Source organism: Patella vulgata, chromosome 2, assembly GCF_932274485.2.
Source record: "Patella vulgata chromosome 2, xgPatVulg1.2, whole genome shotgun sequence".
NCBI classification, from domain to species: domain Eukaryota; kingdom Metazoa; phylum Mollusca; class Gastropoda; family Patellidae; genus Patella; species Patella vulgata.
Genome location: NC_065880.2, coordinates 30,950,643 through 30,968,852, shown reverse-complemented (window position 1 = coordinate 30,968,852; position 18,210 = coordinate 30,950,643). Strand labels below are relative to the sequence as shown.

Here is an 18,210-nt window from a genome sequence, read left to right as displayed (position 1 = left end):
AACCCGCCTAGTAGTAGTAGTAACAGTAGTAGTGGTGGTAGTGGGAGTAGTAGTAGTACTAATAATATTAGTGGTAGTGGTAGTTCATTGATAGTACTAGTGGTAGTAGTAGTTGCAATAGTAGTACTTGTGGTAGTAGTAGTAGTAGTAATGACGTTAGTACTAGTAGTACTAATATTATATTAGTGGTAGTTCATTGATAGTACTAGTGGTAGTAGTAGTTGCAATAGTAGTACTGGTGGTAGTAGTAGTAGTATTAATGACGTTAGTACTAGTGGTAGTTGTGCGTTGTTATTAGTATGAGTAGTAGATGTTCTTAGTTTATCTGTGTTTAGAGTTTTGAGAAAAAACAAACATTTTAAAGTAGGGTGAAATAAACTATTTTTATATTTAATTTTGTGGAATAATCTTTTTAATAAAGTACGACGACAGAACACTTACTTATTTGAACCGTTTTTTACAAACGAAGTTAAACCGCTCGTTGCATGGAATATATTGACAACAGTGCATTGTTTTTATTACCGTTATGTCATTAAACAGGCAAAAACTCCAATCAGAAAATCAGCAAAAGTCGGAAATAAAATGTTATTAATTAGTGGGTAATTAATTGAAAACATGCGCCACGTATTTATATTAGGTTGACTAGTATCAATATTTGATGAACTAATCAGCAATGGTTTTGCTCGTTAGTACGAAAGATAAACGAATCCAAATTAAACTTTTGTTTCATTAAAGACGTGGTATTATTTCTAATTTTTTCTTTTGAAAGTAACAGTGATTATATAAACGCAGTCAAGCAAATAAAGATACACAAAGGGTGTATTTTAATTAAACAGTTAATATTTATCTTTAAAAATTTTACGAAACTCATAACCATGAAATAGTATTCATATAATTTGTTATACTTGTCTGGATGTTTTCCGTGTACAAATAGTATAAATGCACTTCGTAACCCCGTCATCTAAATCGTGAATACTACTACCGCTGGCTCGCTAACCAGGCGGTCTTGGGTTCGCCCCCGGTGTTGGTCGAGAAAGCTCTTCAGAACGGAGGGCCTGGAAAAAACAGTGTTTAGTCGTTCTGATGGAACGAAGAACCGAGGTCCCGTGCACGTAAAAGAGCCCTTGGCAGTTCGTATTCGGAACACTGTATCTACACTGTATTGCATATGCCCAGTAGGTGCAAAAATGTAGGCCCCATTTCATTACATGTATTACGCTGTTACTGAAACCAAGGAACATATACCACATATAATGTGCTCACGAGACAACAGTATGATAAATATGTAAACTCATTATATATGATATATCATGTCTGTTTATCAGATTATTTATCTTTATACACACACAAACACCAACTGTAATGTTTCAGTCAATATGGACCACACCCACTCTTGGCTCAAGTAGTATTTCTACTGTCAATGTATTTACTCAATCTTACTTGATTTATCTTCCCTCTACATGTGATTTGTCATTACTTAACTAAACTAAACAAAGCTAATTGGCTTTGAAATTATATCAAAGCACACCTAAACAAATTATAACTGAAGCGCATTCGGTACAATACGTCATCGAGAAACAAAGCCCGACTGACAGCCGGGAATTCTATTGGAAAGAAAACATCTCAATTACAACAAATTCATTTTCAAAGCGTGCATTTTGTGCTTCAGATAGGAGAGAATACACAACAACCTGTGACATGTCTGTTTCTTTCAGAATATTTACGGCAAATAATAAAATCATAGTTATCTCAACTTGGACGGATGAAATCAGATAGTATGAATACGATACAACAGTCAAACAATAAGAGAAAGAAAAATGGGGTTAACGTCCACTCGACACAAACTAGGTTATTTCGAGACTAACGTATGGCATAATTTTTTTACATTGTCCGCCTGTCACGTTCCAGCTTTGGTTCGATACAAGGCCACCCGAATCAGTGCCATACCTTAGGATCTAAAGCGCACAATTTAATTAATCCACCCTACCCCCACATTAAGGGAACCAACCTGCTTTTGAATTGATTTGTGTAATAATTAGGTTCCTAAATATGATTTATTTTTGTTGTTGTTTGGAATATATATTTCACCCAGTCAGTACCACTAAACATATTCAATTTAACTACTTTTCTGCCGTCTTGTTATTTTCTTATCCAAATGTTCACACCCAAATCTTGAGATTACTGCTTGTTGCTTTTCATCAAGATAATTTTTGCTCTAGAAATTCGCCTCATCTGGTAGCTAAAGATAAGACTATTGTAAAATTATCTCGGTGGTGACTACAGGTTTTATTGGTTGAAGTTTTCTAAAAAGATTTCATTGTGGTCGTTCAACAAGTGTTGGATAGTAATTTGTTGTTTCTACAAAGGGCGTTATTCATTATGTGAAAAAAAATTCGTTGGGTAATATAAGAGACAGTGACGTCTTGTGGTGTTTTTCAAAATAATAAACCTGTTTTCTTTTGAATTGATGGAAATAGAGATAGTAAAAGAGTTATTCAATTTAGTGCATTTCAACTGTTTAAATTTAAAGGAAAAACATAATTTTATGTTATGTGGGGTCTACCTGGCAGTTCAAAGATAAAGTCAGAACTTCTGATCTTGTACAATTTGGCTCGTAAAATATAAGTAGAACAACAATTGGTTACATACTTAAGTTTCCCAAATAAATGATAAGTGTTATTAGCAGGTATTCTATACTCAGCCAAATTAAAAACTTGACACTGATGAATTTCAACAAATTTTTTTTCTCGTAAGTCAAATAAATTTTGAAGTGTTTCTAACGATAATAAGTAGTAAGAAGCCGTTAATTTCATAAAATTGTAAAGTCACGTGGATCACGTGACTTTTGAGCATATAAAGATGAAAAAACTGAAAAACACGTGCAAACACAAACTCGTGAAGTCAATCTATGCAATTTTGTTTAAACTGAACACGCACACGTAACTTGAACTGGAAAAACAAATTAAAATTGTTATTTTCATCTTTGTTAGGAAATGCCGCGCCTTTCAAATGTAGAACCTGGTCAGTCTGTGGTCACTGTTGCAAGAGCCTTTAATTGTTCACGACAGACAATAATTAATCTTAGAATGAGAGTGCTTCAAACTGGAACTATTGCCGACCGCCCAAGGACGGGAGCGCCACGTGTGACGTCACTGCAGGAAGATCAAGCAATACGATTACGTCATCTTAGAAACAGATTTGTCACTGCAACCTCCACAAGTAGAGAGATGTTTGGTGGAAGGGTAACTGCACAAACTGTTCGAAATCGCTTGCAGGCTGCTGGTCTTCGAGCTCGGAGGCCCTATAATGGGCCAATATTGACACCTCTTCGTCGCCGTAACCGACTTGTGTGGGCCACACGACACATAAGATTTACTCAAAGACAGTGGAATTCGGTTGTCTTTAGTGACGAATCTCGATTCCCTTTGAGATTTGCCGATGGCAGGGCCCGAGTGTACCGCAGACGAGGTGAACGTTACGCTCAAGTATGCGTCAGAGAAGTGGCGGCAGCGTCATGGTTTGGGGTTCTTTTTGTGCACATGGACGTTCTCCTCTTGTTGTTGTCCAAGGGAACTTAAATGCTGTCCAGTACAGGGATCAGATTTTGCAACCTTTTCTTCTTTCGTTTATGCAGAGACATGGGCCTGGACTAACGTTTCAACAAGACAATGCTCGACCCCATACAGCAATTGCTACCCATAATTTTTTAAGAAATGCCGGTGTCCAAGTCCTGGATTGGCCGTCGCTTAGCCCCGACCTTAATCCTATTGAACACATCTGGGACGAACTGGGTCGACGTGTTCGTCAGCAAGTGAATCCACCACTGACGTTGCAGGACCTTCAACATGCTCTTGCTGAGCAGTGGCGACGTCTTCCTCGGGTAGTGTTTACTAATGTTCTGAGATCCATGAGAAGACGTTGTGTGCCAGTACGAGACGCTAGAGGAGGCCACAACCGTTACTAAACACTTTATTCCGATTGTTCTCCAAGTCTGTAAATTTTATTTTGGGGGGTACTGTGACATCACGAACGTTATCAATGTCAAGGACTTTCGGCGAGACGTATTCTTGCTTTCTGTTGATGTCAAGGTCGTCTGTGCACAACATAACACTAAAATAGTTGCCTTAAACCAAATATTAAAAATCTAGTCCCAAAAATCCCGAGTGTCAAGGTTTTAATTTGGCTGAGTATACAAAGAGTAGGTAAGACGCTGGCTCGCTAGCCTGGAGGTCGGGTGTTCGATCCCTGCATTGGTTGAGAAAGTTCATCCCGATTTTCCGGCGTGGTTCCCCCTCGTCAGTGATGCAGAACGGAGGGCCTGACAAGGACAGCTGTCTAGTCCTTCGGATGAGACGAAAACCCAAGGTCCCGTGTATACATTGGCATGCACGTAAAAGATCCCTTGGCAGTTGGAATTCGATATAAGAGTATGGCGTATGCCCGTCTTCAGTAGCCCAGTATAGGAGCAGAACAGTAGGACGTTAAACCCCATTTCATTTCTGCAAAGAGTAAACCTGTCTCTCACTGTGGTCACATAAATGCACTTCTAATTAAACCACTGCTCATAATAGTGGTCAAATGAAATGAAATAGAGTTTAACGTCCTACTGTTCTGCTCCCAACCTGGGCTTTCGTCTCATCCGAAGGACTAGACAGCTTTCCTTGTCAGCCCATCCGTCCTGCATCACTGACAAGGGAGAACCACGCCGAAAAATCTGGATGAACTTTCTCGGCCAATGCAGGGATCGAACACCCGACCTCCAGGCTAGCGAGCTAGCGTCTTACCCACTTAGCCACGTGATCCCCCAATAGTGGTCAAATTCTAACAAGAATATTCAAGGGTAATATTGCAATCAACAGTACAAAAATCTCACTAATGTTATAAATATCCATATATTTTGAGAAAGAAATTGAGGGTTGCATTTTGGTATAGTTGGCTAAATCGGTTTCTGTTGATATTTCGGCAAAAATAGAGAAATTCGGGCACGGAACATGGGCCCATAAATATCAAATATTCCAGTACGCCTTTGCTTGTTGCTCATATCACCAGATTAAAGCCGGAGTGCGACTACTTTGATATTTACGCTAATTGGGGATCATTTTCTTTACATTATAGATCTATCTCGACTTCCATAATATCATTTACAAACATTATAATATGTTTTAAACTAATGATTTTACCCATTATATGTTCTTTAGAGATAAGTTTAATGATCAGGTAGAGCTGAGCTTACAACATTTAAAGAGGCATCAAAACTCTCGTCGAAAAGAGTGTAAAACGGAATTTAGACACTTATGTGGGTATTTTGCCCAAGCAAGATAAAAAGTTTATATTTCGCCCCATCGATCTCAAAATTTGCATACATATTAAACTGAACGTGCGTAGTGGTACTGCAATGGCAATACATATCAAACAGAAACCTTTACACACTGAATTATACTAAAAAAAACATAGATAATTGAGTATTTGGCACCTAATTGTGTGAATTCGGGCAACCGATTGAAAGGAGCTTGGTGAACGACCAGAGCCTAGCATGGGATATCAATATATCTATCGATGATGACACCCCGATTGATGTACAAAACGATTTTTCTCGTCGCGATCACCCGTTTGGCGCTGACGTGTCATTATTTGAGTCCATTCACTCATTAAAAATAGACAATTTCTCTTGGTAGAAAAGTGGCATTATTCGAATATTTAACTACAAGTAGTGCACGAGTATGCACAATCTTCCAGCACTTCAGATTAAAGGGATTCCCATAGCGAAAAAAAAATGCGTTTTATTTTTAGTATTTATATTACGATGAAATATTTATGCGAGCTCTATGACTTTATCTTCTAGTAGAGAAAGACTGGTGTGAAATATATAAGATTACATATTACGATAACCTTCCTATCGTATATTACACTTCATACAAGTTTTTACTTTATTTCTTTAAAAATAAAACCCACTCATTAATTCTGGGTGGTTGAACATTCATTGTATCATTTGTAGCCGGGTTAATTTATTATTTTTCAATTTATTTTTTTTTTAAATTTTTTATTTATTTATGTATTTATTTATTTAGTTTTATTGCTACATTTAGATTTTACATATTCGTGGTCAGGTTTATATATTTTTAGATTCTACACCAATTTTATGTTATCTTGAAGTAAATATATAGAGGTATGGGGTTTGAAACCGAATTAGCGCCTTACTAAACCATAAGTACTGATTGTTTCCGTACAGCAACGTGAAAACCGTCCACACTAATCAGATGAATAAATATAAGGGGCATTTGTTTTTTACCCAATTAAGACTAATTATTCAAATACACACCAGAGCTTTGAAACAATTGTTTATCGATATTTGTGGATCAAAAAAAAAAAAATCATACACCCATCAGCCATTTTTTGTTGACAATAACTATTTTAAACATAGATTTTGAGAGGATTTATAGTGTATATATAACCTCTGACCCTTTATGACAGGGAAAATAACTCAATAAAAATCAATACAGGGTTTGCATTGTGTGCAGTCAAACAATTCCATCAATTTTCAATTTTGAAAACATAATCTCTTATCCACACAGCGTTTACAAAGATTGTGAACGGAAGGACGGTTAGGAGTGAGGACATTGTACATGTACTTCCAAAACGGGTAATGATTCAGCAAAGAGCGCCTGGAATTTAAACTTCCTGTTTGTACAAATCCAAACCAACGTCATCTTAAAATAGATTCTGAAAATCAGTGCTTTTTAAAAATCTATATTCGGTAACCTAAATCATGAATACAACCCAAAGGAATCTTAATTAAAAACGGCAAAACCAGATATGGGAGGATACCCGCTCCCACTTTCCGTATAGCATTGTTTTTATTTGAATATAACTTTAAACTATACAACAATTGAGAAAACTAATTAATAAACCACCCCTCTACGTTATCGTAAAATAAAACAATTGCCAAGAAATAAACAAAGAAATGAATTGAATGGGTATTGATGAAATCGTCTTGGTATTGTTCGTATTGTGCTGTAGTACAAGAATTGTCATTGGAAGTCAATATGGGTTTGCCGGTAATCGTAGTTAGGTCTGTCATGGTGGGTTAATAGGGAATATCAGCAAATAGAATACTAACGTAGTATAATGTCTTAAAATGAAGCCAATTGTTCAAATTGATACAAACAGATTTGAACTTGTAACCGCGTGTAATACAATTAACAGTGGTCAGTTGAGGAATCACCATAGTAGAAAATGCAGGAGAACTGCACTACACACAAACAAATCCAAAAATGCAAACCTTTTGACAAAACACAATCTACACAGACATTGCAAGCAATATCCATCAACTATCAGATCAAGTATATGGAGATACAAGCTTCACTCAAAATGTGTTAGAACGTCAAACAATCAACGAGGATAAGGCGATGATCTGGATACAATTTCGGAAAACGCTAAAAATTAATAAATACAGTGTAGTGAGCAAACTGAAGCAAAGGCCAACAACGAATACATTCTTCCCTACCAATTATACTTAAATCCAATTTAAGAATTGAAATATATCTTTTGGCGGTTTTTAAAATATTATATCCATATTTTATTATTTTATGAATTTGACGTTCTCGGTATGATGCACATGTTGGTAGTGAACTCGACAATATTGTACATAACAGTTCGAAAATCGTATAATTTGATCTCTCATAAAAGGCAAGCCTAACCGACCTTGTGCATTTCATCCATCAAGGCAGAGGGTTTATGTTACTTGTTAAAACTAACTACTGGTATTGGTTTCGGAGGTAAACGCTGCTGGATAAGATAAATGTAGATTCCAAATAGACAAGAATGGAATAAGCTTACAAGCCAGATTATTCACATGTATTTCAAAGGTAAAAATATGTAAATGTACTGTCGTTATGAAATTTCTAAAGCACAACTGAATATAAAAAGACCTCCGTGTAAATGGGATTTCTTGTATTATAAAGAGAGTACAATTATAAATAATAGCAGTATTTGTCTAAGATATAGCGCTGTGAAATCAATATACATGTAATGCAAACTTGGAGTGACCATAATTTATTTTAGAATTGATCGATTTAAATAATTATTGGAAGCAAAAAAAAAAAAAATGTTTTGATAGTCTATCGTCTAAAACTGTAATTGAACACGTACTATATATGCCCCTTTTCCGCCTAGTCTTCATCAAGTTATTACTGTCAATGGTTAAATTATATTATGCAAAGGCAAGGATCAGAAATGTGGGTCTCGTTTTTCGAACAATCCAAACGAATATATATGCAAACTGTACTTGTCATTCTCGCCATCTTCACGACTAACAAGCAAAGACCGGGCTTCCAACCTGGGACATTGTACCATGTCACCACCCCCATGTGGATTCGCGTAAAATATCTGCCATGTTGATCCAAAATGAACAACTAAAGAACACGACATATTACTAATTCAATGGCCCACTCGGACTCGAAATGAAATCCTAATTAACCAGCCTTGACTGGTATGAATTACAAAGAAAAGGGTTTTTATAAGGCACACAAAAGTCAATATTACAAATCCACATAAAAGAGGGAAAGTATTAGTGCTAAAGTCAACTATGAATTGCTCAACAAACTATGTTATCCAATAAGAGGGATTGAGAAGACAGAAACTATTAAGAGTAAGAGTCAGGTCAGTTCATTAGTTCGGGTTTCTATGATATCGGTTTGGTGAATCAGAACTTCTACACTTGTTGCCTTGTAATTGGCCCCATAAAAACACCAACTATTGATCTCCGAGTTTTAATGAACGATCTTACAACTTGTATGGGACGCTGCGTTTCGATTGAGACGGAATTGCCGTCGTCTGGTGCCAACACGAGTATAGGAAATCCATCACCAACGCTGCTCAACATTCTGAAATTATTCGGTGGAATAAATACTTCAACCATTGATTTGACGAAGTATTGCTATCTTCAAACAGTTTGAATTTATGCTCTTTTCAAAATGACTAATACTGAATTAGTTTTCATCGGGGACACCCAAAAACTTTATTAAAACCATTTTAATTTTTAATTAAGTCCAATTAAGAGAATTCCCATCCATCTTTACAGTACTAATATAATGGATAATATCGACAGAACCACTTGGGCAAATCATCGTAACTAATTAACTTTGATCTACTAATTAAGTCTCCATCACATGGTGTGTGGAGTGGTCCAAAAAAGCTGCCCCTTAAGTTTTATTACGGCATAACCCTTTTCATTGCATTCAAATATTTTAAGTCTACTCCCAACAATCATTATTATATACCGTGTGTGCATCATGCATGGTACACGTAGTAATTTTTTAGTCTCTATTTGGACATGAACCCACATCACTGCTTTGTTTTTCATATGCTGTGCCAATACATTTTCCTGCTATTGAGCTGCTATTGTTTTCAAGGACAGCAACTCTGAATATTTAGAGTCTCTTGGGATATTGGTGTAGCCAACTGTCAGATTTAGTGTAAGATATATTCATACATTCATGCAATTAACAACCAAATTATTCTGAAACTTCAATTCAAGCACATAGTAGATTATAGAGGCATTATCGGTTTGTGAAATTCGAAGTTAAGTCGAAAATGAGAAATTGTAATTATCTCTTTGTAATAGTAGCAGTAGTAGCAAGTGGTTTATCTCTGAGGGTATATTCTACAAGTTATATAAAATTCATGACATCCTTTCGCTCGAAGAGATATTTTTTGTAATATTTGTGCAAGTAGTATGGAAGACTATGCTTACTCGAATTAAACAACCTGATACCACTTCTGATAAATTCATGTTCACACAAAGGGTGAGCTTTTCTGCAACTTAATTTAGTGTCGCTACATTTAAAACAACAAATGAGATAAGGAACGTACTTAATTTCAAGTTTCTATTGAACTTTATAGACACGGAGAAGCCCAAATTGGTGTGGGTACGGATACAAGATTTGTATTAGATATTATAGTTGTTAATTTTCAGATTCCCAACTAAGATGGGGATACTACCATGGGACACACAAGATTGATAAGACAAGGTCATTAACTCTAATGTAATTTCCAACTGAATTATATCTGTTGCAATCTTCTTCCCCTCAACAGAAACAAATGTGTATTACATGCATCAGTAGTTGTAACATTCACAAGATAACTATTGGAGTTGTAGGTTAAAGCCATTCCTCTAAATTCACAATGTAGACCAAAGACAAAGTTCTACGTCCTACTCATAATTACACACATTACTGGTTGCAGTATTAAAACCGCTGATCGTCAATTCGGAGTTTTTAATGAAAAGAATATCTAGGGCCGCCGAGGGAATGTTTATGTGCCCGAGCAAGAAATATTTTGCGCCCTTACCATACATTTATGTTCAACAATCTGGACATTAGACGTGAAAAGGTGTAAACGCCAAGTAGTATCTTTAACGAAAAAAAATATTGTAACAGTTTCCAATTGTATAAATACGTGTAATTTGTAGGCTACAGTTCTAGATATACCACATACGTGCATGTTATGAAATGGCATAGTGCTTAAAGCCGTATGTATATGAACAAATTGGTTTGATGTCCCATTCTCCAATCTTAAACGGTAACGGTACGGTAGTCCAAGGTGAATTAACTGCGGCACGCAATCTAACAGAAAATATCGCAGGAATGGTGACTTAGTCAGTAGCCTATGCCCTCGGGGTTATATTATACCGAAATATGTTCGCTTCACAGAAATCCTCTATCTCTATTTGGCAGATAAATAGTGAATCGTGTCGTACACGAGGTAGGATAGGCGAGTTTAGATAGAAGACGGCTATTTTGTAGATTCTGCGTGGGTGTACAATGAAAGGAATACTGTTAATCGAATCATCAAAATATGAGGATAATTGAACTAATCTACAAGATTCCACTGTATATAGCCCTCCTTTTGTTGTATTTATCCATCAGACAGCAATGTAGCAACCAGTAAGAATGTTCTGGACGAAGATATGAAGTCTGAATAGAACGAAGCATGATTTATTGAATGACGCTATAAAGACTTTAAGTCTGTAGTAATATCGTGTGACGAATGGTGGCATTATACACAATTTATGATACAAACTTCTAAATACATGCTAATAGCTAGACATTATATCCAGTCCATCAGCTAATATACAAAAGCACCCACCAGTATAGAAATTTTTATTAAGGGATAATATGCATAAATTCTAGTATTTATGGCTTGTAAATGTGGATAATCCTCAAGTTAAAAATGCGAATTTAAGTAATTGTATAGACATTTAGCACGTTTATATAATAAAGAACAAATATCCACCCACTCAATCTGAAACTTTTTTAACCGTCTTTTTTCACCACTTTCACCAAGAAATTAAATAGCTTTAATTTGATATAACAAAATAACCTTAAAATTATTTACTTAAAGCAGGGTATGCTGCACATAGCAATACTAAACCTTAAAACGCCTATATCTTGACAATGAATAGGTTGATAGTAACTTTTTTTTCACCACTTTCACCAAGAAATTAAATAGCTCTAATTTGATATAACAAAATAACCTTAAAATTATTTACTTAAAGCAGGGTATGCTGCACATAGCAATACTAAACCTTAAAACGCCTATATCTTGACAATGAATAGGTTGATAGTAACTCTTTCACGCTGTGTCATATGAATATATTATCTACATAGATAAAGCTGGCAAAATAGGAATTTATACTTTACCTTTTGGCGGATACAGTCAATGTTCGAGGATTTCGGTAATGTATTTTGTTGTTCGGATAATAAATACAGGACACAAATTCAAAAATAGTCACTAGAATGTTATTTTTATAGTAAAATTTGCTATGCATATAATGTAATAATGAAATTACTTAAAAGTGTATTAAGCAAAACGAATTCAGATTACCGGATGAAGTGGTCTCGGATTAAGAAATTATGCTTCTATATACATGTATTTTTAAGGCTTAGGGTAACTACAAAAACAATTAAATGTAGAATTTAGATAATGGAATGGGGTGTAAAGTTCCTCTGTCGACGCTTTACTTTTAGACTAAAGCTGCGATAAACTCAACACCGGACATTGGTGATTCGCCCCATACTTTTCCAAAATAGAACCCGGATTATATTCGCTATGTATTCGCAGAAATCCGTTTCATATCGCTAATTTGGTGTTCTTCTAAAATAAGAAAGTGTCAAGAGAAGAAAACAGTCTAATAAATGTAGGTCATAGCCTCGTTTCTTTTCAACTATTTAAGTTTGTTACATCCATACCACACTAAGACCCAAAGTAAGGAGTTTGTGTTCCGCTGACCTGACCAGGCTTCTTATCAAGCCAATGCGAAGATGCTTTGGCATGGATAAAACTGGTTTTATCAAATCACATTAGTAGAATCTGGCATTAAAGGGAACAGAAAATTCATGAAGAAGTAACTATATCTTCCGGTAGTCTAGGCTAACCAAGTTAAAACAGGGAATAAGTATACATCTAATTTATCAATAACTTGGATTGTACTTGGACAAGGCAATAGCAATCAAAATAAAGACACCATGTTTTTACTTTGTGATTGTAATCTTATCATATAAAATCAGTAACACGCAAGTTAAAAATGAAACCTGGTTCACACACAGTGATGACAAGTGTTTTGTTTCGTGAACTTCTCATTTTGCGAAGAATAAAAGACGTTACCAATCGTACTTTATGTAAATGAAATGTAATTTAAATGTCCTACTGTTCTGCACCAACCCTTTTATGAGGAAATGCATGCGCCATTCAGTGTGCTAGGAAGGAATGTGTGCGCCTTCTCGCGGGTTACTCTGCGTGCACGCCAACATCTTCACAGATTCTCGGATTTTCGTCCTGTCCGAACGACTGGACGGTGTTATTTTATCCCGGGTCCACGGTTCTGTACCACTAACAATAACTATCAAAATATATAGCAAATGATAATGCACGTCCCCGATGCTATTCTGCAAAAAATTACAACCGGAACAAAAGAGAACATATTGGACAAATTTAAGACCTGATAATTACTTAAAAGTAAAAAATAACCGGGTTAGTATTCAGAATGATACCGTGACACCTGTTTATACTAACCCGATATTGGGTTATTATATACAATAATAACCTCATACCTGGTTGTTATGTAGAATAAAGAACCTGCATACCTCTACAGAGGGAATAATCTCTTTAGATCAAAGGAAACGGTCGATATACTATTACACTACTTTAAAGTATTCGTTTTCGTATTTTGGGAGAATTCGAATAAAGAACCGATATTATTTCCTTTTAAAGTCAAATATATGCACTATTTGTGTTACTTCTGAATTATATCCGATCTAAATGAACAAGAACGCATGTTTAAATAAGATACAGTACTATCAATCCTAAAAGACAAGCTTCACGAATTTGTGAAAAAACAAGACAAGGTCTTCAAGGAGCAAGGGAATATGTATTCCTATGGCAAAGCAGTATCATGTTTTTCGAAAAGAATAAGTACACCCTGCCTCAATCATGATATACATTGCGTTTATAGCTCTGGCGTTCAACCCATTTATAGTGACGGGTGTTGTGGACGACGTTGGCAGTTTAGTTTTACTATTTCCAGAACCCCTGTAAAACCACTTTTGAGGAATGTCGCGCAACTGTTGTACTTCAGTTTGGAACATTTTATCTTGGTTACTTCATCTGGTAAAAGTTTTGACATATGTCGAAAGTACAAGAATAAAGAATAATATCCGATGTCTTAAAGTCTTACAGGCGTGTTCTTATATTTCTATTCTGCACGTGCCAATAAATCCTGGTCTTGTTTTAACATTTGTCATATGAATAGAAAAATAAACAAACACGTTGCTAGGGTCACAGATCAAGAATTGAAAAAAAAAGATAAAAATAATAATTTATCCCCAGGCTTTAAATCTGATACATGTTTAAAATGACTGACATCTGAGAAATCTTTTAAAAACCAGAATAAACAAACGCATGTCTCTTAGATAACATTTGTTAAAACTTAAAATTCAAATAAATATTCTGCATGTATTCTATATAAAACCTAGGAATAAATTGGGCTTTATCTAAGTAAAATCTTCTTCTGATGATGTATTGCAATGATAACGTAATCCATATGGCAACCACTATTAGCACAAAATAGCTAAATCAACCGCTGAAAATTTAACGTTATGAAGAGAAAACCTAATGCTTCGGTCATTTTGAGATGAAAATACCAGTAAATTTGTGTATGGTCAAACGTACGAAGCTTCGAAGAATCCCCCGCCCCCGGATTGTGTTATTTCTGCCTTTTCCATAGAATATTATAACTGACCACCAGAACAGTATAATCAAAAGGAAACAATAAATCGGCCCCTTTTAGTTGGACATACAAGTGCCGAGGGTCCTTGTATGTGTGCGCCAATATGTACATGGGTGAACGACTACTAGACAATACTTTCCTTGTCAACCTCTTGTCAACAGGTAAAATATTTCGACAGATTTAAAGTAATCTGACCAACTACCGACATTATTAAATATATGACATTTAAATATTTAGAGATTAACTTGGAAACTATTGTTATTTTTAGAAATATAGTTATTTACTATTTTAAGTTCGAAATCCAATTCTACCACACAATTGCATGTGGAGGATTCTTCTATTAATGCTTAACGTCCGTTTACACCGAGGGTGATATCGCAGACAAGTTGTCTTATTTTACTATGCTCAGCGCACACCCAGGGGTCTTACGTGTAGAAGAACCCGGAGTAAACCCACGAGGTTGAGAAGGCCCACGTATCTCCAAGCCACATACGCTCATATCCGGGATCGATAACACGACCGCAAGCCAGGGATGACCGGCCAGCTACAGCTCGAAGCGCGACACTCTAACCCATCCCAACCCCACATGCTTGTGGATACCAATTTACCCTTTAGTAAAAAATAATGGTTTCATATTATACATCTTAAATTAATATGACAACATATCTGGACATGTGTATTATATAGGTATCACAAAATCATCTAAAACGTGAAACTTAAAAGCCTCTAAGATGATTTAAATTCCTCAGATTTTAATTAATTAAAAATTTCAATAAACGTAAGATTGGGTAGTGCAAAAGAAGACCAAGTTTCGTAAGTACAGCATAAATAAAATAAAGACAATATATTATATGGTTATTGTAAAATTAAAATAAATTTCTTTGAAAAAAACAAAAAAATACATTTTGTTAGTTTATTTTAATTAGATTAACACCCGTTTATAAAAAATTAAGCGTCGGATGTTTTGTTTACTGTAAGTATATAAACATAATCTACGTGGGAAAATATATTAAACAATTTAAGTTGCATTTATTTTTATATTTCATAAACGAAATCTACTATATTATGTTGTTTTAAATTTATGCGAGTTAAGTACATTTATTTATAACAGAGACCTGCGGATATACTACATAGTACATTATTTGTCATTATAAAGTCTAAAGGAATTGAATACAGTTTAAATTATAGTATTTTGAAATGAATTTACCGTGAATCATTATTAATCTCTACAAATGCCTTTATTTTGAAAGGCACTAACTCAAATCGGAATGAGACTGATCACCTATGTTACTAGTTCCTTTACATGTTTACTGTTCAGTGCATATCGCAGGTACTAACAAAATGTATCTAATTTATAAGGTCGTCGCACGTATACCTATCAATATAAGAATTTACACGTGTCCTCATACTTCAAAAACTTCATTTACAAAACTTGTCAGCATATAAGTTTTTCATTTTGAAGCTTTGCTGTATGGTGTGGGGTTGAGGTTAATCACTTAAGTTTCAACAAGAAGTCACATCATTAATTAGAAAGTTGTTAGTTTTATCCCAGTAGGCCTTCCTACACAATATCACAAAAACGTATGTTTAATATTCTATGAGCGAAATTATAAACGTTTATGCATTTGTAAATGTTTATATATATGTTTACATAGAAACAAGTGGATACACACGTAAATTAAAGTTTTCTTACCTTAGAATTCAGTGCAATTTTCTGGAATTGAATAGTTTTCTATAACACAGAGGCAAATTGTGTTTTGTATCGCCTTTTTGAAGAATGGGATAATTGTTCCTGGCAGGCGATTAGATCAGATAACCCTTTAAGAAGCAGAACCCGCGTCTTTTGGTGGTTAAAATTTCCCAAATGGCAGTCGTATAACAAGTAGCAAATGTTTTAAATATAATGAAGTCACGTGATTGATTCCATGATGATAATACGACCAAGAATCGATGTCTCGTTTCCGTATATGGAATAGTGGGGGTAGAAGAATTCAATTAACATATTAAACCACGCCCTTTATGTTATCAAGATTCGGACCTTCTAGCTATGTAGTTAGTATAAAACATCGTGTAAGAAAGATTTGGTGAAGCGAATTGAAGCAAACATGAATCGAACATTGATCTGAATCGTTACTATAACTACATTATTGGGGTTTTACTTGATTAATGGCATCACTCGCAGAAACGAAGCTAATCGTCGTATACATACACAATACTCGATTCAATATCTGCCCCACATCGTTACTCTATAGTAATTGGTACATTAGATTTGGGAAGGTAATGAAGCTATTAATAAGTCTTAAAGGTGTGATTGTGTCCAAACCCACAGGTTTCATGCTCATTAAAAACCATAGTTGTCATAAATAAATTACATAAAATGTCCCAGTGTCATTTAACTTTTCTTCTTTTTATTTTTGCTTTTGCCTAAAAAACGATTATCAATGATAATTAAAATACATCTAATATTTCTGAACGGATTACAACATCGATAAAACTATAATAAACTTGATATTACTTGACGAAAAGTAAGTCAATGTATAACCCTACAAATTAGATATCTCAAACTTTACTAAAAATAAAATCGGCCGCCTGTTTGCAGAGCTCAAGAGTAAAGTATGTAATTCGCCAAACAGTATCCCCCGTCCCACACCGCCCGCTTAATACAACCACTGCGTTCCCAACACATTTGTATCAGTTTCAATTATTATATTTTAGACATTCTATAGTAAAGACAGCCTTACTGCCATGGACCAAGCGTTTAAGATTTAAAAGAACAGTTACTTCATGATGAAACAACAGCTATACATACATGTTGCACTATGATACATGCATAGGGACGTGTCCCAACAGTAAGTGTAACAAAACTGCACTTAAAAAATCTATCTTGGGGGGAAACAAATACAAGCGTAAAAGGCGAATGTGAAATCAAGGAAATAGATTCATAGTGAGAACAGTTGACGACGATATCACTCTTTGTGAAATCGGGCGCAAGGTCTTGGTCAATCAGGACACCGGTGTCCATTGCGGTATACAATACTGGATTTGTGGAGGACTTTATTTTACAATGTACTGATTGTACTGATAGTTTGCTTTTGTTAAACAATATATATGATTCACGTTATTCTATTTAAATATTATCTACCACCTGTAGCACTTTCCACTCAAACTAAAAATAAATTGTTTATTGGATTTATGTTGCTGTAAAATACTCGATCAAAATACCAAGTGTTATATGATCATAGGCGTAGGGGCTCGAAATGCCCGAAAAAATTTCGGGTTTACAGACAGCAGCGACCTTGTATACCCCCCCCCCCCCCCAAAGACAATTTTGGAATATTTGACGGCTGCAAACACGTTTTCCTGCTATTGCAGCCGTTGAACAAAGCAACTTCAAAGTGGTCTAAGATAGCCTAATTAAGGTGGCTGACTCGGAATTCCAATCAATCGTTTACAGTCCTCGAAGACGGGACCGTTAGGAGTAAATTTTGAAAATTTAACTGCCGCAAACGCGTTTTCCAGATATTTCAGCCAGTGAACAAAGCAACTTCAAGCGGTCTAATATAGCCTAATTAAGGTGGCTGACTCGAATTCCAATCAATCGTTTACAGTTCTCGAAGACGGGACCGTTAGGAGAAAATTTTGAAAATTTAACTGTCGCATACGCGTTTTCCTGCTATTTCAGCCGGTGAACAAAGCAACTTCAAAGTGGTCGAATATATATTATAGCCTTATTAAGGTGGCTGACTCGAATTCCAATCAATCGTTTACAGTCAACGAAGACGGGACCGTTGGGAGAAAATTTTGAAAATGTAACTGCCGCAAACGCGTTTTCCTGTTATTCCAGTCTGTGAATACAGCAACTTCAATTTGGTCCAATATAGCCTACCTGGCTGACCCGAATTCCAAACAACCAATCAATCGTCGCG

At 35.5% G+C, this 18,210-nt stretch overlaps 1 protein-coding gene across 2 annotated transcripts in view; it reads right to left on the bottom strand.

Moving 5' to 3' along the window:
* Positions 1 to 16,506, bottom strand: part of LOC126811076 (vesicular acetylcholine transporter) — a 97,955-nt gene extending 81,449 nt beyond the window's left edge. Inside the window, exon 1 of one of the 2 annotated variants that reach the window (XM_050536547.2) lies at positions 15,978 to 16,506. The gene's annotated coding sequence lies outside the window, so the exon portion shown is untranslated. The remainder of the gene's footprint in view (positions 1 to 15,977) is intronic. The other variant, XM_050536548.2, reaches the window with a different exon arrangement.
* Positions 16,507 to 18,210: the final 1,704 nt, after the last annotated feature.